General features: G+C 43.1%; 1 protein-coding gene across 4 annotated transcripts in view; it reads right to left on the bottom strand.

Annotated features, from left to right (window-relative positions):
• LOC110508814 (multiple C2 and transmembrane domain-containing protein 2) overlaps positions 1–15,583 on the bottom strand; it is a 117,669-nt gene extending 102,086 nt beyond the window's left edge. For 2 of the 4 annotated variants that reach the window (XM_090222070.1, XM_090222072.1), the window contains exon 1: positions 15,310–15,583. The gene's annotated coding sequence lies outside the window, so the exon portion shown is untranslated. The remainder of the gene's footprint in view (positions 1–15,309) is intronic. The other 2 variants (XM_090222071.1, XM_090222073.1) reach the window with 1 other exon arrangement.
• Positions 15,584–23,014: the final 7,431 nt, after the last annotated feature.

Here is a 23,014-nt window from a genome sequence, read left to right as displayed (position 1 = left end):
TGTATGCTGCTAACCTGCTAAAATCTAGCCTGATATCACTGCTGTATGCTGCTAACCTGCTAACATCTAGCCTGATATCACTGCTGTATGCTGCTAACATCTAGCCTGATATCACTGCTGTATGCTGCTAACCTGCTAACATCTAGCCTGATATCACTGCTGTATGCTGCTATCCTGCTCAAATCTAGCCTGATATCACTGCTGTATACTGCTAACCTGCTAACATCTAGCCTGATATCATTGCTGTATACTGCTAACATCTAGTCTGATATCACTGCTGTATGCTGCTTACCTGCTAACATCTAGCCTGATATCACTGCTGTATGCTGCTAACCTGCTAACATCTAGCCTGATATCACTGCTGTATGCTGCTAACCTGCTAAAATCTAGCCTGATATTACTGCTGTATGCTGCAAACCTGCTAACATCTAGCCTGATATCACTGCTGTATGCTGCTAACCTGCTAACATCTAGCCTGATATCACTGCTGTATGCTGCTAACCTGCTAACATCTAGCCTGATATCACTGCTGTATGCTGCTAACCTGCTAACATCTAGCCTGATATCACTGTTGTATGCTGCTAACCTGCTAAAATCTAGCCTGATATCACTGCTGTATGCTGCTAACCTGCTAACATCTAGTCTGAGATCACTGCTGTATGCTGATAACCTGCTAACATCTAGCCTGATATCACTGCTGTATCCTGCTAACCTGCTAACATCTAGCCTGATAACTGTAATCTGAATAAAGGGATAAAGGCCATTCTTGAACATGGGGTGAGACATTCTTTCTGATTTTCTAGAGAAGAGGTCTAATGCTTTAATATGTAATCATTTCTGCCCTCCGAATTCATTTTCATTATATAAATAGGCCTGTTAAATTTTGTCTGGCTTGATGTTCCAAATAAAATTGATTTTAAAAAAACTGTTCGCTAGGTGTAGGCAAGACCATAAGCAAATAGGTAAACTGGGATATGACTAAAGAGTTAATTAGGGTAAACTGGGACATGACACATTTTTCCACAAATAGACAGGTATTTACCTTTCCATGGTTGCCAGATCTTATCTATGTTAGCTAACTTTATATTAAAATGTATTGGAGTCAGATCATTTATTTATTTCAGGATATGTATAGCGGGTATATCCACATCACCATCAGACCATTGTATTGGTAAACTACACAGTAATGTTAAAGTTGTATTTTTTGTGATCCAAAACGTAATATTTTGGTTTTAATCCAGAGAGGTTAGAAAAAGTATCTAGATCCTCTATGAGGCTGTGGAGGGATTCTAATTCTATAAGTATCTAGATCCTCTATGAGGCTGTGGAGGGATTCTAATTCTATAAGTATCTAGATCCTCTATGAGGCTGTGGAGGGATTCTAATTCTATAAGTATCTAGATCCTCTATGAGGCTGTGGAGGGATTCTAATTCTATAAGTATCTAGATCCTCTATGAGGCTGTGGAGGGATTCTAATTCTATAAGTATCTAGATCCTCTATGAGGCTGTGGAGGGATTCTAATTCTATAAGTATCTAGATCCTCTATGAGGCTGTGGAGGGATTCTAATTCTATAAGTATCTAGATCCTCTATGAGGCTGTGGAGGGATTCTAATTCTATAAGTATCTAGATCCTCTATGAGGCTGTGGAGGGATTCTAATTATATAAGTATCTAGATCCTCTATGAGGCTGTGGAGGGATTCTAATTCTATAAGTATCTAGATCCTCTATGAGGCTGTGGAGGGATTCTAATTCTATAAGTATCTAGATCCTCTATGAGGCTGTGGAGGGATTCTAATTCTATAAGTATCTAGATCCTCTATGAGGCTGTGGAGGGATTCTAATTCTATAAGTATCTAGATCCTCTATGAGGCTGTGGAGGGATTCTAATTCTATAAGTATCTAGATCCTCTATGAGGCTGTGGAGGGATTCTAATTCTATAAGTATCTAGATCCTCTATGAGGCTGTGGAGGGATTCTAATTCTATAAGTATCTAGATCCTCTATGAGGCTGTGGAGGGATTCTAATTCTATAAGTATCTAGATCCTCTATGAGGCTGTGGAGGGATTCTAATTCTATAAGTATCTAGATCCTCTATGAGGCTGTGGAGGGATTCTAATTCTATAAGTATCTAGATCCTCTATGAGGCTGTGGAGGGATTCTAATTCTATAAGTATCTAGATCCTCTATGAGGCTGTGGAGGGATTCTAATTCTATAAGTATCTAGATCCTCTATGAGGCTGTGGAGGGATTCTAATTCTATAAGTATCTAGATCCTCTATGAGGCTGTGGAGGGATTCTAATTCTATAAGTATCTAGATCCTCTATGAGGCTGTGGAGGGATTCTAATTCTATAAGTATCTAGATCCTCTATGAGGCTGTGGAGGGATTCTAATTCTATAAGTATCTAGATCCTCTATGAGGCTGTGGAGGGATTCTAATTCTATAAGTATCTAGATCCTCTATGAGGCTGTGGAGGGATTCTAATTCTATAAGTATCTAGATCCTCTATGAGGCTGTGGAGGGATTCTAATTCTATAAGTATCTAGATCCTCTATGAGGCTGTGGAGGGATTCTAATTCTATAAGTATCTAGATCCTCTATGAGGCTGTGGAGGGATTCTAATTCTATAAGTATCTAGATCCTCTATGAGGCTGTGGAGGGATTCTAATTCTATAAGTATCTAGATCCTCTATGAGGCTGTGGAGGGATTCTAATTCTATAAGTATCTAGATCCTCTATGAGGCTGTGGAGGGATTCTAATTCTATAAGTATCTAGATCCTCTATGAGGCTGTGGATTTAAAAGAAAACATGAATCACCAGCGTACAGTGACACCTTTGTTTTTCAGCCCTGCATTTCTAATCCTTTGATATTATTGTTGGATCTAATTTTAATAGGTAACATTGCGATGGCCATAATAAATAGATATGCTGATAGTGGACAACCTTGTTTAACTCCACTTGACAGTTTAAAACTTTCTGAGAAGCAGCCATTATTTACTACTTTACACCAATAGTAACTATACAGGATTTAATTGCATGGCCTCTAAAGGCACATTTAAAAGTATCCCATAAAATAAGGGGATCTGCTGTACCTATGTTATGTCTGAAAAATGCTAATACGTGCTATGAATGTGTCAATAAATGTGTTATGAATGTGTTAATATACTATAAATGTGCTATGAATGTGTTAATAAATATACTATGAATGTGTTATGAATGTGTTAATAAATATACTATGAATGTGTTATGAATGTGTTAATAAATATACTATAAATGTGTTATGAATGTGTTAATGTGTTATGAATGTGTTAATGTGTTATGAATGTGTTAATGTGTTATGAATGTGTTAATGTGTTATGAATGTGTTATGAATGTGTGAATGTGTTATGAATGTGTTAATGTGTTATGAATGTGTGAATGTGTTAATGTGTTATGAATGTGTTAATGTGTTATGAATGTGTGAATGTGTTATGAATGTGTTAATGTGTTATGAATGTGTGAATGTGTTATGAATGTGTTAATGTGTTATGAATGTGTGAATGTGTTATGAATAGCCTAAGGACTATTAGTCAAGCAGTCAGCAGCAACATTCATATGGAAATGTACTGAGAATTAAACTGAGGAGGATTTATGTGATTGGCAGCAATCCCAGATGATGAATGTTGACATGCACTGACATGATGACATCTCAACACCAGAGAGACTAGAGCAGAGCTAGATCCTGCCACAAAGAGTAGAGCTTCTACGGATCAGAGAAACAGGATAGGCCGACATCTTCTGTTTTAACTCTAAGAAATATAAAACAACTGAATTCATCCAATCAGGAAACACTGAGCAGAGACTAGAGCTTCCATCATAGAAACAATATACTGTTTTATGTCCAAAAAACATTTACACTTTTTTTGTAAATAAAATAATGAAATTCCTCATATTTGAAATGCTTAAATACATATAAATACAAAATCCATTCCCAAGTATTGAGTCCAAGAACATTTGAATCTAGATCAAGTTTATGATAACAACTGGCTGACATGAAGTGACACACCTCCTGTGTCTACATGGCTTGGCCTGGCCCCAGCCCCGGCCCTGAGTAATCTGCTGTGTCCTTGTGGACAGTGGAACACCTAGACTGCTCCCAAATGGAACCCTATTCCCTGTATAGTGCACTACTTTTGACCAGAGCCCATAGTGCACTACGTAGTGAATAGAGTGTCATTTGGGGTTAGCCTGAAATAAGGGTCTTCGTTCCATTTCACCAGTATTCCTATATACACTGAGAACACAATGAATGATACAGTGCAGGAGCATTCATACTGCTGTTGTTAGTGTTACATTCTGCTAGATCTCCTTTATGTGTGTAATCTCAACATTCATACTGCTGTTGTTAGTGTTACATTCTGCTAGATCTCCTTTATGTGTGTAATCTCAACATTCATACTGCTGTTGTTAGTGTTACATTCTGCTAGATCTCCTTTATGTGTGTAATCTCAACATTCATACTGCTGTTGTTAGTGTTACATTCTGCTAGATCTCCTTTATGTGTGTAATCTCAACATTCATACTGCTGTTGTTAGTGTTACATTCTGCTAGATCTCCTTTATGTGTGTAATCTCAACATTCATACTGCTGTTGTTAGTGTTACATTCTGCTAGATCTCCTTTATGTGTGTAATCTCAACATTCATGCTGCTGTTGTTAGTGTTACATTCTGCTAGATCTCCTTTATGTGTGTAATCTCAACATTCATGCTACCTTTGTCACAGCCCAGAAGCTACTTAAATATTAGCCATGTATCAATAAAGAAATGTCTAACACTTCGGGCCTTCCATTAAAATGGAACCAGTGTTTCATGAACCTTATCCGTCTTCTGATAAACAAACAGCTAGAGTTCTAGTTTGACAAAAGGGCAACTTAATGTGAAGTGTTTATCCTTTGGCAAAAGCCTGGTCCCAGATCTGTGTCTGTTATTACCAACTCCACTTCTCATTGGACAAACATGACAATTTCATCAGTGGTGGAAAAAGTTCTCAATTGTAAAGATACCTTTATAGAAAATGACTCAAGTAAAAGTTAGTCACCCAGTAAAATTCTACTTGAGTAAAGGTCTAAAAGTATTTGGTTTTATATATACTTTAGTATCATAAAAAAACAGGTAGACCAGTTGAGAACAAGTTCTCATTTACAACCGCGACCTGGCCAAGATAAAGCAAAGCAGTGCAACACATACAACAACACAGAGTTACACATGGAATAAACAAACGTACAGTCAATAACACAATAGAAAAAGTTTAAATACAGTGTGTGCAAATGGCGTGAGGAGGTAAGGCAATAAATAGGCCATAGTAGAGAAGTAATAACAATTTAGCAAATTAATACTGGAGTGATAGATGAGCAGATGATGTGCATGCAGAAATACTGGTGTTCAAAAGAGTAGAAAAGTAAATAAAAACAATATGGGGATGAGGTAGTTGGATGGGCTATTTACAGATGGGCTATTTACAGATGGGCTGTGTACAGCTGCAGTGATCTGTGAGCTGATCTGACAGCTGATGCTTAAAGTTAGTGAGGGAGATACGAGTCTCCAACTTCAGCGATTTTTGCAGTTCGTTCCTGTCATTGGCAGCAGAGAACTGGAAGGAAAGGCGGCCAAAGGAGGTGTTGGCTTTGGGGATGACCTATGCTGCTATGGTGACCAGTGGTAAAAAAATAACTTCAAATTCCTTATATTAAGCAAACCAGATGGGACAATGTTCTCGTTTTTTGTTGAAGGACAGCAGGGGCTCCAACACTCAGACATAATTTACAAACAAGGCATGTTCTCTTTAGTGAGTCCTCCAGATCAGAGGCAGTAGGGATGACCAGGGATGTACTCTGTTTAGTGAGTCCTCCAGATCAGAGGCAGTAGGGATGACCAGGGATGTTCTCTGTTTAGTGAGTCCTCCAGATCAGAGGCAGTAGGGATGTCCAGGGATGTTCTCTGTTTAGTGAGTCCTCCAGATCAGAGGTAGTAGGGATGTCCAGGGATGTTCTCTGTTTAGTGAGTCCTCCAGATCAGAGGCAGTAGGGATGACCAGGGATGTGCTCTGTTTAGTGAGTCCTCCAGATCAGAGGCAGTAGGGATGACCAGGCATGTTCTCTTTAGTGAGTCCTCCAGATCAGAGGCAGTAGGGATGATCAGGGATGTTCTCTGTTTAGTGAGTCCTCCAGATCAGAGGCAGTAGGGATGACCAGGGATGTTCTCTGTTTAGTGAGTCCTCCAGATCAGAGGCAGTAGGGATGTCCAGGGATGTTCTCTGTTTAGTGAGTCCTCCAGATCAGAGGTAGTAGGGATGTCCAGGGATGTTCTCTGTTTAGTGAGTCCTCCAGATCAGAGGCAGTAGGGATGACCAGGGATGTGCTCTGTTTAGTGAGTCCTCCAGATCAGAGGCAGTAGGGATGACCAGGGATGTTCTCTTTAGTGAGTCCTCCAGATCAGAGGCAGTAGGGATGACCAGGGATGTTCTCTGTTTAGTGAGTCCTCCAGATCAGAGGCAGTAGGGATGACAAGGGATGTTCTCTGTTTAGTGAGTCTGCCAGATCAGAGGCAGTAGGGATGACCAGGGATGTTCTCTGTTTAGTGAGTCTGCCAGATCAGAGGCAGTAGGGATGACCAGGGATGTTCTCTGTTTAGTGAGTCCTCCAGATCAGAGGCAGTAGGGATGACCAGGGATGTTCTCTGTTTAGTGAGTCCTCCAGATCAGAGGCAGTAGGGATGACCAGGGATGTTCTCTGTTTAGTGAGTCCTCCAGATCAGAGGCAGTAGGGATGACCAGGGATGTTCTCTGTTTAGTGAGTCCTCCAGATCAGAGGCAGTAGGGATGTCCAGGGATGTTCTCTGTTTAGTGAGTCCTCCAGATCAGAGGCAGTAGGGATGACCAGGGATGTTCTCTGTTTAGTGAGTCCGCCAGATCAGAGGCAGTAGGGATGACCAGGGATGTTCTCTGTTTAGTGAGTCCTCCAGATCAGAGGCAGTAGGGATAACCAGGCATGTTCTCTGTTTAGTGAGTCCTCCAGATCAGAGGCAGTAGGGATGACCAGGGATGTTCTCTGTTTAGTGAGTCCTCCAGATCAGAGACAGTAGGGATGACCAGGGATGTTCTCTGTTTAGTGAGTCCTCCAGATCAGAGGCAGTAGGGATGACCAGGGATTTTCTCTGTTTAGTGAGTCCTCCAGATCAGAGGCAGTAGGGATGACCAGGGATGTGCTCTGTTTAGTGAGTCCTCCAGATCAGAGGCAGTAGGGATGACCAGGCATGTTCTCTGTTTAATGAGTCTGCCAGATCAGAGGCAGTAGGGATGACCAGGGATGTTCTCTGTTTAGTGAGTCCTCCAGATCAGAGGCAGTAGGGATGACCAGGGATGTTCTCTGTTTAGTGAGTCTGCCAGATCAGAGGCAGTAGGGATGACCAGGGATGTTCTCTGTTTAGTGAGTCCTCCAGATCAGAGGCAGTAGAGATGACCAGGGATGTTCTTTGTTTAGTGAGTCCTCCGGATCAGAGACAGTAGGGATTACCAGGGATGTCCTCTGTTTAGTGAGTCCTCCAGATCAGAGGCACTAGGGATGACCAGGGATGTTCTCTTGATAAGTGTGTGAATTAGACCATTTTCCTGTCAAAATGTAACAAGTACTTTTGGGTGTCAGGTAAAATGTACGGAGTAAAAAGCACATTTTATTTAGGAATATAGTGAATTAAAAGAAAAAAGTTGGCAGAAATATGAATAGTAAAGTACAGAAACCCCAAAAGCAGTAACAGACTGGCATCGAGGCTTCCTTTCAGAACAGAGGGACTGTTTCATTATATCTATATTAGCATCACAATACTTCTGAGACAGGAAGTCTTATCCCTAGTGTGTTTGAACTTAGATGCATTGAACAACAGCTTTCCTGGGATCATCTGGGAGCATTGTCATGTCCAGTCTCTTCACCACATGATGGAGAAAGTAAAGTCCTACTTTACAGCACAATCAAATGGACAGTAAAAGGACATGTCTGACAGCCATACACAGCAGGAACATAATCCACTGTAATCCCTGTAGAGTAGCGGGACCAGGCAGCTTCTATTATCTGAGCTGAGAGCTGTAGTGTATTACAGACCCTGTGCCCTGCTAGGACAGCACCTGCCCACTGCACCCAGCTGCAGTTAGTCTCCAGAGAAAACAACCACTGGTCATTAAGCCTCTTATACAGCCTCTGGGTTTATGATGCTCTTCAAATGGCACCCGATTCCCTACAGTCTTAGAACAAAAGACAAAAACTACAACCTAAAATGATTATTCATCTGTCCCCATAGAACCCTTTCAAGAACCCTTGCTGGTTGCAAGTAGAATTGTTTTGGGTTCCATGTAGAACCCTGTCCACAGATGAACCCTGTCCACAGAGGAACCCAGGTTCTACATGGAACCCAAAATAGTTCTACCTGGAACCAAAAAGGGTTCTCCTAATGAGACAGCCAAAGAACCCTTTTGGATCCCTTTTCTCTAAGAGTGTATATGTCTCCTGACTCTGGTAACTATGAGGTAGGGGTCAGATGTCAGCTCTGTCTCCTGACTCTGGTAACTATGAGGTAGGGGTCAGATGTCAGCTCTGTCTCCTGACTCTGGTAACTATGAGGTAGGGGTCAGATGTCAGCTCTGTCTCCTGACTCTGGTAACTATGAGGTAGAGGTCAGATGTCAGATCTGTCTCCTGACTCTGGTAACTATGAGGTAGAGGTCAGATGTCAGATCTGTCTCCTGACTCTGGTAACTATGAGGTAGGGGTCAGATGTCAGCTCTATCTCCTGACTCTGGTAACTATGAGGTAGAGGTCAGATGTCAGATCTGTCTCCTGACTCTGGTATCTATGAGGTAGGGGTCAGATGTCAGCTCTGTCTCCTGACTCTGGTATCTATGAGGTAGGGGTCAGATGTCATATCTGTCTCCTGACTCTGGTATCTATGAGGTAGGGGTCAGATGTCCAGGTCCAGACATACCTGATACTCTACTAGTGGATCATAATGACAGCGGGTCCAATATGTGTCCATCTTAATCTCCTCTTTTCTTTAGTGTCACTTCAGAGAGAATGTCTGTTTGGAAGAAATCAGTTTCCTGTTAATCCAGGACGCAGGGCGAGGGCTCTGACCCAGATGAGGGGATTAGAGGAGGAGGAATAAAATGTTGACAGAAACATAGAATAAAAGAGTGTGATGGATAGAGGGGAGGATGATGTTAGAGAGAGATTGGGACGGACAGGAGACTAGTGAAGGTGGGACTGACTGTGACCTCTATCCTGATCTGAATGCCAAATGGCACCAAATTCCCTAGTGCACTATTTTTGATCAGGGCTTGTAGGGGTCAGAAGTAGTCACTGTATTGGGAGTATGCTGTCATTTGGGCCACCTGCCTGTTCTGCTGTCAGATAACAGTCAGTCAACTCCAGACTGGTAATAATAGCATCATACCATCCAACAATGCCTGAAAGGAAGTTGCAACATCCTCTACACCTGCAGTTGGAAGTAGCTAGTGCCGAATGTAATGTAAAACGATCTCTTAACAATGCCAACACTGATCAACAAAATGGATGTCCATGGAAATTAAATTAACAATATTTACCTACATAAATACTACGTACATTTCTATACTGATTGACAGGTTTTACGCTACTACAGTGATCGCAGATCTTATAAATGTGGCCAGAAATATAGCTAAATATTTAATAGTCTTTAATAATCATAATGACTATCTGACAGCAGTTCAACCATTAAGCTAACTGACAGCAGTATTCAGTTCAGTCACTAAGCTAACTGACAGTAGTATTCAGTTCAGTCAGTAAGCTAACTGACAGCAGTATTCAGTTCAGTCACTAAGCTAACTGACAGCAGTATTCAGTTCAGTCACTAAGCTAACTGACAGTAGTATTCAGTTCAGTCAGTAAGCTAACTGACAGCAGTATTCAGTTCAGTCATTAAGCTAACTGACAGCAGTATTCAGTTCAGTCAGTAAGCTAACTGACAGCAGTATTCAGTTCAGTCAGTAAGCTAACTGACAGCAGTATTCAGTTCAGTCAGTAAGCTAACTGACAGCAGTATTCAGTTCAGTCAGTAAGCTAACTGACAGTAGTATTCAGTTCAGTCAGTAAGCTAACTGGCAGCAGTATTCAGTTCAGTCAGTAAGCTAACTGGCAGTAGTATTCAGTTCAGTCAGTAAGCTAACTGGCAGTAGTATTCAGTTCAGTCAGTAAGCTAACTGGCAGCAGTATTCAGTTCAGTCAGTAAGCTAACTGACAGCAGTATTCAGTTCAGTCAGTAAGCTAACTGACAGCAGTATTCAGTTCAGTCAGTAAGCTAACTGACAGCAGTATTCAATTCAGTCAGTAAGCTAACTGACAGCAGTATTCAGTTCAGTCATTAAGCTAACTGACAGCAGTATTCAGTTCTGTCAGTAAGGAACTGCCAACTACTGGGGTCAGTTTTGGTGCAGAGAGAGAGAGAGTCTTTATGGCTGACGGCTTAACTACCATCACACAACAACTCCTCCTATCATCACAACACTGTCCCTCACTATTAGCCAGGCTGGCCAGAGCAGAGAGGGAATGTACCTCCCTAATGACACCCTATTCCCTATAGAGTGCACTACTTTTCACCAGGGCCTACTGGGCTCAGGTCAAATATAGTGCACTACATAGGGAATATAGTCCCATTTGGGATGCAGACAGAGACAGAGAGAGAGAGCTAGCTACACTAATCCTGACAAACGGCTGCTCCATCATCCGTCCGTCCTGCAGAGTAGAGGCAGGGTGAGACGACAGTACAGTTGGCCCTGAACATCTGTCTCATTATGAAGGCAGTGTGTTGTGGCCATGCTGAGACCACACTAGACCACAGGGACGCCCTGCGTCCCAATAGGCATCCTATTCGCTATAAAGTGCACTACGTTTGACCAGAGTGGTAGTAGTAGTACACTACATTGGGAATAGGGTTCAATTTGGGACAGAGACGGGACAGGGAGAAAGCTAGCTAGCTAGCACCCTAGGCAAATCAGCCCACCACACAGAGAGGACAGGAGAGAACAGGACAAGGGTCAGAGTTCACACAGGGTCAGCACACCTTCTCTAGGCAGATCAGCCCACCACACAGAGAGGACAGGACAAGGGTCAGAGTTCACACAGGGTCAGCACACCTTCTCTAGGCAGATCAGCCCACCACACAGAGAGAACAGGACAAGGGTCAGAGTTCACACAGGGTCAGCACACCTTCTCTATGACCATACACATAAATAAACAGATGAATGTTGACCTGGTGGACCTTGTTCACTGCCAAAAGCCCCAGTCCAACTGTACACATCTAATCTCCAGTGACTTCTCTAACTACATCATGCTTTAATGGGTTTCCTCGTGTGAGACTACTGTCTCCACAGGGATGAAGCCAGTCTGAGTTCACTACAAACAAGGGCTGTGAAATAGGGTTAATTTGATGTCGCAACACTGTCTAATGTTATTGTAGGCTGTGGCTAGATGAGGTGTGCTAGCAGTGCTGGTCTAAAACACGCTATAGAGTCCAGACATTTGTAATGGGAGGACCTCGTCAATAACGGAGTCATTTTGATGGGAAATTCATGTATGTGCCAAACCCCAACCCTGCATGAGCCCAACCCCAACCCTGTATGAGCCCAACCCCAACCCTGTATGAGCCCAACCATAACCCTGTATGAGCCCAACCCCAACCCTGTATGAGCCCAACCCCAACCCTGTATGAGCCCACCCCAACCCTGCATGAGCCCAACCCCAACCCTGTATGAGCCCAACCCCAACCCTGTATGAGCCCAACCCCAACCCTGTATGAGCCCAACCATAACCCTGTATGAGCAAAACCACAACCCTGTATGAGTCCAACCCCAACCCTGTATGAGTCCAACCCCAACCCTGTATGAGTCCAACCCTAACCCTGTATGAGCCCAACCCTAACCCTGTATGAGCCCAACCCTAACCCTGTATGAGCACAACCCTGTATGAGCCCAACCCTAACCCTGTATGAGCCCAACCCTAACCCTGTATGAGCCCAACCACAACCCTGTATGAGCCCAACCACAACCCTGTATGAGCCCAACCCTAACCCTGTATGAGCACAACCCTGTATGAGCCCAACCCTAACCCTGTATGAGCCCAACCCTAACCCTGTATGAGCCCAACCACAACCCTGTATGAGCCCAACCACAACCCTGTATGAGCCCAACCACAACCCTGTATGAGCCCAACCACAACCCTGTATGAGCCCAAACCCAACCTTGTATGAGCCCAAACCCAACCTTGTATGAGCCCAAACCCAACCTTGTATGAGCCCAAACCCAACCTTGTATGAGCCCAACCCTAACCCGGTATGAGTCCAACCCTAACCCTGTATGAGTCCAACCCTAACCCTGTATGAGCCCAACCCTAACCCTGTATGAGCCCAACCCTAACCCTGTATGAGCCCAACCCTAACCCTGTATGAGCCCAACCACAACCCTGTACGAGCCCAACCACAACCCACCACAACAAGGACTGAGACGTATGTATCAACCAGCACAACAAGGACTGAGACGTATGTATCAACCAGCACAACAAGGACTGAGATGTACGGTAATAAAACTGAATGTGACTAACACCACTACAGCATTAGATGGTAATAACACCACTACAGCATTAGATGGTAATAACACCACTACAGCATTAGATGGTAATAACACCACTACAGCATTATATGGTAATAACACCACTACAGCATTAGATGGTAATAACACCACTACAGCATTAGATGGTAATAACACCACTACAGCATTAGATGGTAATAACACCACTACAGCATTAGACGGTAATAACACCACTACAGCATTAGACGGTAATAACACCACTACAGCATTAGATGGTAATAACACCACTACAGCATTAGATGGTAATAACACCACTACAGCATTAGATGGTAATAACACCACTACAGCATTAGACGGTAATAACACCACTACAGCATTAGATGGCAATAACACCACAACAGCATTAGATGGTAATAACACCACTACAGCATTAGATGGTAATAACACCACTACAGCATTAGATGGTAGTAACACCACTACAGCATTAGATGGTAATAACACCACTACAGCATTAGATGGTAATAACACCACTACAGCATTAGATGATAATAACACCACTACAGCATTAGATGGTAATAACACCACTACAGCATTAGATGGTAATAACACCACTACAGCATTAGATGGTAATAACACCACTACAGCATTAGACGGTAATAACACCACTACAGCATTAGACGGTAATAACACCACTACAGCATTAGACGGTAATAACACCACTACAGCATTAGACGGTAATAACACCACTACAGCATTAGATGGTAATAACACCACTACAGCATTAGATGGTAATAACACCACTACAGCATTAGATGGTAATAACACCACTACAGCATTAGATGGTAATAACACCACTACAGCATTAGATGATAATAACACCACTACAGCATTAGATGGTATCAACACCACTACAGCATTAGATGGTAATAACACCACTACAGCATTAGATGGTAATAACACCACTACAGCATTAGATGGTAATAACACCACTACAGCATTAGATGGTAATAACACCACTACAGCATTAGATGGTAATAACACCACTACAGCATTAGATGGTAATAACACCACTACAGCATTAGATGGTAATAACACCACTACAGCATTAGATGGTAATAACACCACTACAGCATTAGATGGTAATAAGCACTTTGTATTGTTTTTTTTTTAACAAAATGAAGTGCTTTATAAATAACATTTGATTGATTGAATAAGATGTTAACTTAAGAATTGTGGAATCGATGCTAGAAGTGCTTAAGGCTGTTCCGTTGAGTTGACACTACAGACGTTGAGCAACAGTCCAAACATGTCCTGTCAAAGAGGCATTTCTTGATCAATGTGTGTTCCTGTTCAGTGTTTAGACAGAGCTAGCTGCTGCCTGCTGGTTTAGGTATTTAGGAAACAGGACAGAGAGCATCATGGGAAAGTTAGCAGTTAACTTTCATCTCATATATGGCACCTTTCTGCCATCACGTCGCCCTAATTGAACATCCACAGACTTAAACATATTGTAAAATGTTTTTAATTATTTTTACAACAGATTTGAATCATAGAAGATTAAAGTGTGTTTGCTTGGTCCTTCATTACTTGTTGATTGCTTAGCATTGTGTTTTAGAGCACTTTCCATAGACTCATAGGACAGTTACCAGATACCTAGAAAAAGGAACACGATACATTATATGATTTTATGGCAGATGCTAGATGCCATATGAGAATCTACATGACATGATTTTATGACAGGTGCCATATGAGAATCTACATGACATGATTTTATGACAGATGCTAGATGCCATATGAGAATCTACATGACTTTATGGCAGATGCTAGATGCCATATGAGAATCTACATGACATGATTTTATGGCAGATGCTAGATGCCATATGAGAATCTACATGACATGATTTTATGGCAGATGCTAGATGCCATATGAGAATCTACATGACATGATTTTATGACAGATGCTAGGTGCCATATGAGAATCTACATTACATGACTTTATGGCAGATGCTAGGTGCCATATGAGAATCTACATGACATGATTTTATGGCAGATGCCATATGAGAATCTACATGACATGATTTTATGGCAGGTGCCATATGAGAATCTACATGACATGATTTTATGGCAGGTGCCATATGAGAATCTACATGACATGATTTTATGGCAGGTGCCATATGAGAATCTACATGAAATGATTTTATGACAGGTGCCATATGAGAATCTACATGACATGATTTTATGGCAGATGCTAGGTGCCATATGAGAATCTACATGACATGATTTTATGGCAGGTGTGCTTGTTTGGTCTGTTGAAGTATTTCCATACACACCAATATGTTTACACTTTGTTTAAACACCCATGCTGGTATTTTGTCATGATGCACTTCAGAATTGATAAACCTGTTTTAGGGAGGATACCCGTTTCTAATTCTTCACAATCACATTCCTAAATTCCAAACACGACTTCGGCATTTAAATGAAATACAGGCTACATGGTATAAAAGTACAGTAGTTCTGACAACTTTTACAGCACATTGTTGAAGTCGACAACGTCACCAAGTTCACACCTGTACTGGACAGACTCGTGGAGGGCAACTCCAGACAGGTAACTTTACAATCATAAACGCGACCTGTAAAATAAAGTAACATCCCAGAATTTACCTTTATCTCCGTTGCTAAAAACATTCTCAAACGTCTCTATCCCATGCACGTCAAGGTTGCGGGATAGGTTTGTTGAAGCGAGAAACACGTCACATCTGCAATGTCCTTTAGCGTAGCGGTACTTCTGAACAAACGACGGGACTTCCTCGTCGAACACGGGAGCGCGCTATGAAAAGGAGCGCGCAGTGACTTAAAGGGCGGTGGCGCAAACAGGTCCATGTTTGGCCGACGTTTAGAATAGGGGTGTTTTCACTAGGAACCTTCTTTTACGGCTGCTGCGTAACCGTTACCAAACCGAAGCAAACAGGTTGGGACCCACCTGAAGTTGTCCAATAGAAACTCTGGTTTTCATTGCGAAAGTTTTAGCAGCTGTTTACTATGATGTCGAATAGATCTCCTGGTGTGTATTCATGTTTGCCAAGGGAAGCCCCAAACCATGTACCAAGAAAATAAAAATAAAAACATAATGTCTTTCTTCTCTATGCGTTTCATAATTTTGTATGTAAAGGTCATCTATCTGATGCTGTCTGGTCAGTGAAACAGCTCCCCTCTGTCTCTGTATGTAAAGGCCATCTATCTGATGCTGTCTGGTCAGTGAAACAGCACCCCTCTGTCTCTGTATGTAAAGGCCATCTATCTGATGCTGTCTGGTCAGTGAAACAGCTCCCCTCTGTCTCTGTTTGTATAGGCCATCTATCTGATGCTGTCTGGTCAGTGAAACAGCTCCCCTCTGTCTCTGTATGTAAAGGCCATCTATCTGATGCTGTCTGGTCAGTGAAACAGCTCCCCTCTGTCTCTGTATGTAAAGGCCATCTATCTGATGCTGTCTGGTCAGTGAAACAGCTCCCCTCTGTCTCTGTATGTAAAGGCCATCTATCTGATGCTGTCTGGTCAGTGAAACAGCACCCCTCTGTCTCTGTATGTAAAGGCCATCTATCTGATGCTGTCTGGTCAGTGAAACAGCACCCCTCTGTCTCTGTATGTAAAGGCCATCTATCTGATGCTGTCTGGTCAGTGAAACAGCACCCCTCTGTCTCTGTATGTAAAGGCCATCTATCTGATGCTGTCTGGTCAGTGAAACAGCACCCCTCTGTCTCTGTATGTATAGGTCATCTATCTGATGCTGTCTGGTCAGTGAAACAGCACCCCTCTGTCTCTGTATGTATAGGTCATCTATCTGATGCTGTCTGGTCAGTGAAACAGCTCCCCTCTGTCTCTGTATGTAAAGGCCATCTATCTGATGCTGTCTGGTCAGTGAAACAGCACCCCTCTGTCTCTGTATGTAAAGGCCATCTATCTGATGCTGTCTGGTCAGTGAAACAGCTCCCCTCTGTCTCTGTTTGTATAGGCCATCTATCTGATGCTGTCTGGTCAGTGAAACAGCTCCCCTCTGTCTCTGTATGTAAAGGCCATCTATCTGATGCTGTCTGGTCAGTGAAACAGCACCCCTCTGTCTCTGTATGTAAAGGCCATCTATCTGATGCTGTCTGGTCAGTGAAACAGCACCCCTCTGTCTCTGTATGTAAAGGCCATCTATCTGATGCTGTCTGGTCAGTGAAACAGCACCCCTCTGTCTCTGTATGTAAAGGCCATCTATCTGATGCTGTCTGGTCAGTGAAACAGCACCCCTCTGTCTCTGTATGTATAGGTCATCTATCTGATGCTGTCTGGTCAGTGAAACAGCACCCCTCTGTCTCTGTATGTATAGGTCATCTATCTGATGCTGTCTGGTCAGTGAAACAGCTCCCCTCTGTCTCTGTATGTAAAGGCCATCTATCTGATGCTGTCTGGTCAGTGAAACAGCACCCCTCTGTCTCTGTATGTAAAGGCCATCTATCTGATGCTGTCTGGTCAGTGAAACAGCACCCCTCGGTCTCTGTATGTATAGGCCATCTATCTGATGCTGTCTGGTCAGTGAAACAGCACCCCTCTGTCTCTGTATGTAAAGGCCATCTATCTGATGCTGTCTGGTCAGTGAAACAGCACCCCTCGGTCTCTGTATGTAAAGGCCATCTATCTGATGCTGTCTGGTCAGTGAAACAGCACCCCTCGGTCTCTGTATGTAAAGGCCATCTATCTGATGCTGTCTGGTCAGTGAAACAGCACCCCTCTGTCTCTGTATGTAAAGGCCATCTATCTGATGATGTCTGGTCAGTGAAACAGCACCCATCTGTCTCTGTATGTAAAGGCCATCTATCTGATGCTGTCTGGTCAGTGAAACAGCACCCCTCTGTCTCTGTATGTAAAGGCCATCTGATGCCATCTGATGATGTCTGGTCAGTGAAACAGCACCCCCCTGTCTCTGTATGTATAGGTCATCTATCTGATGCTGTCTGGTCAATGAAACAGCACCCCTCTGTCTCTGTATGTAAAGGCCATCTATCTGATGCTGTCTGGTCAGTGAAACAGCACCCCTCTGTCTCTGTATGTAAAGGCCATCTATCTGATGCTGTCTGGTCAGTGAAACAGCACCCCTCTGTCTCTGTATGTATAGGTCATCTATCTGATGCTGTCTGGTCAATGAAACAGCACCCCTCTGTCTCTGTATGTAAAGGCCATCTATCTGATGCTGTCTGGTCAGTGAAACAGCACCCCTCTGTCTCTGTATGTAAAGGCCATCTATCTGATGATGTCTGGTCAGTGAAACAGCACCCCTCTGTCTCTGTATGTATAGGTCATCTATCTGATGCTGTCTGGTCAGTGAAACAGCACCCCTCTGTCTCTGTATGTAAAGGCCATCTATCTGATGCTGTCTGGTCAGTGAAACAGCTCCCCTCTATCTGATGCTGTCTGGTCAGTGAAACAGCTCCCCTCTATCTGATGCTGTCCGGTCAAAAAGAGTATGACATTGTTGCCGCCCGTAGCATTGAACGCAAGGCACGCCACCGAGCATTTTGGCCTCCCTTGATAAAAAAAGCATATAATAATAGCCAATCAGCATTGAGCTAAATTGAGTGAGCTGAACTGTGAATCGTCCTGGAGCACCAATAGAAAGTAGAAAGGGAAGCCAGTCTGGTTTTGGCTTCCCTCCAATCACATCACATCGAGAGCAAAACCAAACTGACAGAAACAACTGGAGTTGTTGCATCTCGCACCAGAGTGGAGCAGCAGTCTAACCCCCCTGTTGGGGTCAGTGAGTTGTAACATATTGTCTTTCTATTGGCGACCTGTTGGGGTCAGTGAGTTGTAACATATTGTCCTGTTGGGGTCAGTGAGTTGTAACATATTGTCTACCTATTGGAGACCTGTTGGGGTCAGTGAGTTGTAACATATTGTCCTGTTGGGGTCAGTGAGTTGTAACATATTGGCCTGTTGGGGTCAGTGAGTTGTAACATATTGTCCTGTTGGGGTCAGTGAGTTGTAACATATTGTCCTGTTGGGGTCAGTGAGTTGTAACATATTGACCTGTTGGGGTCAGTGAGTTGCAACATATTGACCTGTTGGGGTCAGTGAGTTGTAACATATTGTCTACCTATTGGAGACCTGTTGGGGTCAGTGAGTTGTAACATATTGTCTACCTATTGGAGACCTGTTGGGGTCAGTGAGTTGCAACATATTGTCCTGTTGGGGTCAGTGAGTTGTAACATATTGTCCTGTTGGGGTCAGTGAGTTGTAACATATTGTCCTGTTGGGGTCAGTGAGTTGTAACATATTGACCTGTTGGGGTCAGTGAGTTGCAACATATTGTCCTGTTGGGGTCAGTGAGCTGTAACATATTGTCCTGTTGGGGTAAGTGAGTTGTAACATATTGACCTGTTGGGGTCAGTGAGTTGTAACATATTGTCTATCTATTGGAGACCTGTTGGGGTAAGTGAGTTGTAACATATTGTCTATCTATTGGAGACCTGTTGGGGTCAGTGAGTTGTAACATATTGTCCTGTTGGGGTCAGTGAGTTGTAACATATTGTCCTGTTGGGGTCAGTGAGTTGCAACATATTGACCTGTTGGGGTAAGTGAGTTGCAACATATTGTCCTGTTGGGGTCAGTGAGTTGTAACATATTGTCTACCTATTGGAGACCTGTTGGGGTCAGTGAGTTGTAACATATTGTCTACCTATTGGAGACCTGTTGGGGTCAGTGAATTGTAACATATTGACCTGTTGGGGTCAGTGAGTTGTAACATATTGACCTGTTGGGGTCAGTGAGTTGTAACATATTGTCTATCTATTGGAGACCTGTTGGGGTCAGTGAGTTGTAACATATTGTCCTGTTGGGGTCAGTGAGTTGTAACATATTGTCCTGTTGGGGTCAGTGAGTTGCAACATATTGACCTGTTGGGGTAAGTGAGTTGCAACATATTGTCCTGTTGGGGTCAGTGGGTTGTAACATATTGTCCTGTTGGGGTCAGTGAGTTGTAACATATTGTCCTGTTGGGGTCAGTGAGTTGTAACATATTGTCTATCTATTGGAGACCTGTTGGGGTCAGTGAGCTGTAACATATTGTCCTGTTGGGGTCAGTGAGTTGTAACATATTGTCCTGTTGGGGTCAGTGAGTTGTAACATATTGTCTACCTATTGGAGACCTGTTGGGGTCAGTGAGTTGTAACATATTGTCCTGTTGGGGTCAGTGAGTTGTAACATATTGTCTATCTATGTCTACATTGTCTATCTATTGGAGACCTGTTGGGGTCAGTGAGTTGTAACATATTGGCCTGTTGGGGTCAGTGAGTTGTAACATATTGTCCTGTTGGGGTCAGAGAGTTGTAACATATTGTCTACCTATTGGAGACCTGTTGGGGTCAGTGGGTTGTAACATATTGTCCTGTTGGGGTCAGTGAGTTGTAACATATTGTCTATCTATTGGAGACCTGTTGGGGTCAGTGAGCTGTAACATATTGTCCTGTTGGGGTCAGTGAGTTGTAACATATTGTCTACCTATTGGAGACCTGTTGGGGTCAGTGAGTTGTAACATATTGTCTACCTATTGGAGACCTGTTGGGGTCAGTGAGCTGTAACATATTGTCCGGTTGGGGTCAGTGAGTTGTAACATATTGTCTACATATTGGAGACCTGTTGGGGTAAGTGAGTTGCAACATATTGACCTGTTTGGGTCAGTGAGTTGTAACATATTGTCTATCTATTGGAGACCTGTTGGGGTCAGTGAGTTGTAACATATTGTCCTGTTGGGGTCAGTGAGTTGTAACATGTTGACATGTTGGGGTCAGTGAGTTGTAACATGTTGGGTCAGTGAGTTGTAACATATTGTCCTGTTGGGGTCAGTGAGTTGTAACATATTGTCCTGTTGGGGTCAGTGAGTTGTAACATATTGTCTACCTATTGGAGACCTGTTGGGGTCAGTGAGTTGTAACATATTGTCCTGTTGGGGTCAGTGAGTTGTAACATATTGTCCTGTTGGGGTCAGTGAGTTGTAACATTGTCTATCTATTGGAGACCTGTTGGGGTCAGTGAGTTGTAACATTTGTCCTGTTGGGGTCAGTGAGTTGCAACATATTGTCTATCTATTGGAGACCTGTTGGGGTCAGTGAGTTGTAACATATTGTCCTGTTGGGGTCAGTGGGTTGTAACATATTGTCCTGTTGGGGTCAGTGAGTTGTAAGATAGTCTACCCATTGGAGACTTGTTGGGGTCAGAGAGTTGTAACATATTGTCCTGTTGGGGTCAGTGGGTTGTAACATATTGTCCTGTTGGGGTCAGTGAGTTGTAACATTGTCTATCTATTGGAGACCTGTTGGGGTCAGTGAGTTGTAACATATTGTCCTGTTGGGGTCAGTGAGTTGTAACATATTGACCTGTTGGGGTCAGTGGGTTGTAACATTTGTCCTGTTGGGGTCAGTGAGTTGTAACATATTGTCTACCTATTGGAGACCTGTTGGGGTCAGTGAGTTGTAACATATTGTCTACCTATTGGAGACCTGTTGGGGTCAGTGAGTTGTAACATATTGTCTACCTATTGGAGACCTGTTGGGGTCAGTGAGTTGTAACATATTGTCTATCTATTGGAGACCTGTTGGGGTCAGTGAGCTGTAACATATTGTCCTGTTGGGGTCAGTGAGTTGTAACATATTGTCCTGTTGGGGTCAGTGAGTTGTAACATATTGACCTGTTGGGGTCAGTGAGTTGTAACATATTGTCCTGTTGGGGTCAGTGAGTTGTAACATATTGTCCTGTTGGGGTCAGAGAGTTGTAACATATTGTCCTGTTGGGGTCAGTGAGTTGTAACATATTGTCTACCTATTGGAGACCTGTTGGGGTCAGTGAGCTGTAACATATTGTCCTGTTGGGGTCAGTGAGTTGTAACATATTGTCTACCTATTGGAGACCTGTTGGGGTCAGTGAGTTGTAACATATTGTCTACCTATTGGAGACCTGTTGGGGTCAGTGAGTTGTAACATATTGTCCTGTTGGGGTCAGTGAGTTGTAACATATTGACCTGTTGGGGTCAGTGAGTTGTAACATATTGACCTGTTGGGGTCAGTGAGTTGTAACATATTGTCTATCTATTGGAGACCTGTTGGGGTCAGTGAGTTGTAACATATTGTCCTGTTGGGGTCAGTGAGTTGTAACATATTGTCCTGTTGGGGTCAGTGAGTTGCAACATATTGACCTGTTGGGGTAAGTGAGTTGCAACATATTGTCCTGTTGGGGTCAGTGGGTTGTAACATATTGTCCTGTTGGGGTCAGTGAGTTGTAACATATTGTCCTGTTGGGGTCAGTGAGTTGTAACATATTGTCTATCTATTGGAGACCTGTTGGGGTCAGTGAGCTGTAACATATTGTCCTGTTGGGGTCAGTGAGTTGTAACATATTGTCCTGTTGGGGTCAGTGAGTTGTAACATATTGTCTACCTATTGGAGACCTGTTGGGGTCAGTGAGTTGTAACATATTGTCCTGTTGGGGTCAGTGAGTTGTAACATATTGACCTGTTGGGGTCAGTGGGTTGTAACATTTGTCCTGTTGGGGTCAGTGAGTTGTAACATATTGTCTACCTATTGGAGACCTGTTGGGGTCAGTGAGTTGTAACATATTGTCTACCTATTGGAGACCTGTTGGGGTCAGTGAGTTGTAACATATTGTCTACCTATTGGAGACCTGTTGGGGTCAGTGAGTTGTAACATATTGTCTATCTATTGGAGACCTGTTGGGGTCAGTGAGCTGTAACATATTGTCCTGTTGGGGTCAGTGAGTTGTAACATATTGTCCTGTTGGGGTCAGTGAGTTGTAACATATTGTCTATCTATTGGAGACCTGTTGGGGTCAGTGAGTTGTAACATATTGTCCTGTTGGGGTCAGTGAGTTGTAACATATTGACCTGTTGGGGTCAGTGAGTTGTAACATATTGTCCTGTTGGGGTCAGTGAGTTGTAACATATTGTCCTGTTGGGGTCAGAGAGTTGTAACATATTGTCCTGTTGGGGTCAGTGAGTTGTAACATATTGTCTACCTATTGGAGACCTGTTGGGGTCAGTGAGCTGTAACATATTGTCCTGTTGGGGTCAGTGAGTTGTAACATATTGTCTACCTATTGGAGACCTGTTGGGGTCAGTGAGTTGTAACATATTGTCTACCTATTGGAGACCTGTTGGGGTCAGTGAGTTGTAACATATTGTCCTGTTGGGGTCAGTGAGTTGTAACATATTGACCTGTTGGGGTCAGTGAGTTGCAACATATTGACCTGTTGGGGTCAGTGAGTTGTAACATATTGTCTTTCTATTGGAGACCTGTTGGGGTCAGTGAGTTGTAACATA

The sequence above is a fragment of the Oncorhynchus mykiss genome, chromosome 26 (genome assembly GCF_057628025.1).
Source record: "Oncorhynchus mykiss isolate SJ-2025 chromosome 26, ASM5762802v1, whole genome shotgun sequence".
NCBI lineage: Eukaryota > Metazoa > Chordata > Actinopteri > Salmoniformes > Salmonidae > Oncorhynchus > Oncorhynchus mykiss.
Note: the sequence above shows the minus strand (reverse complement) of the source record. Positions and strands in the feature narration are given on the sequence as shown.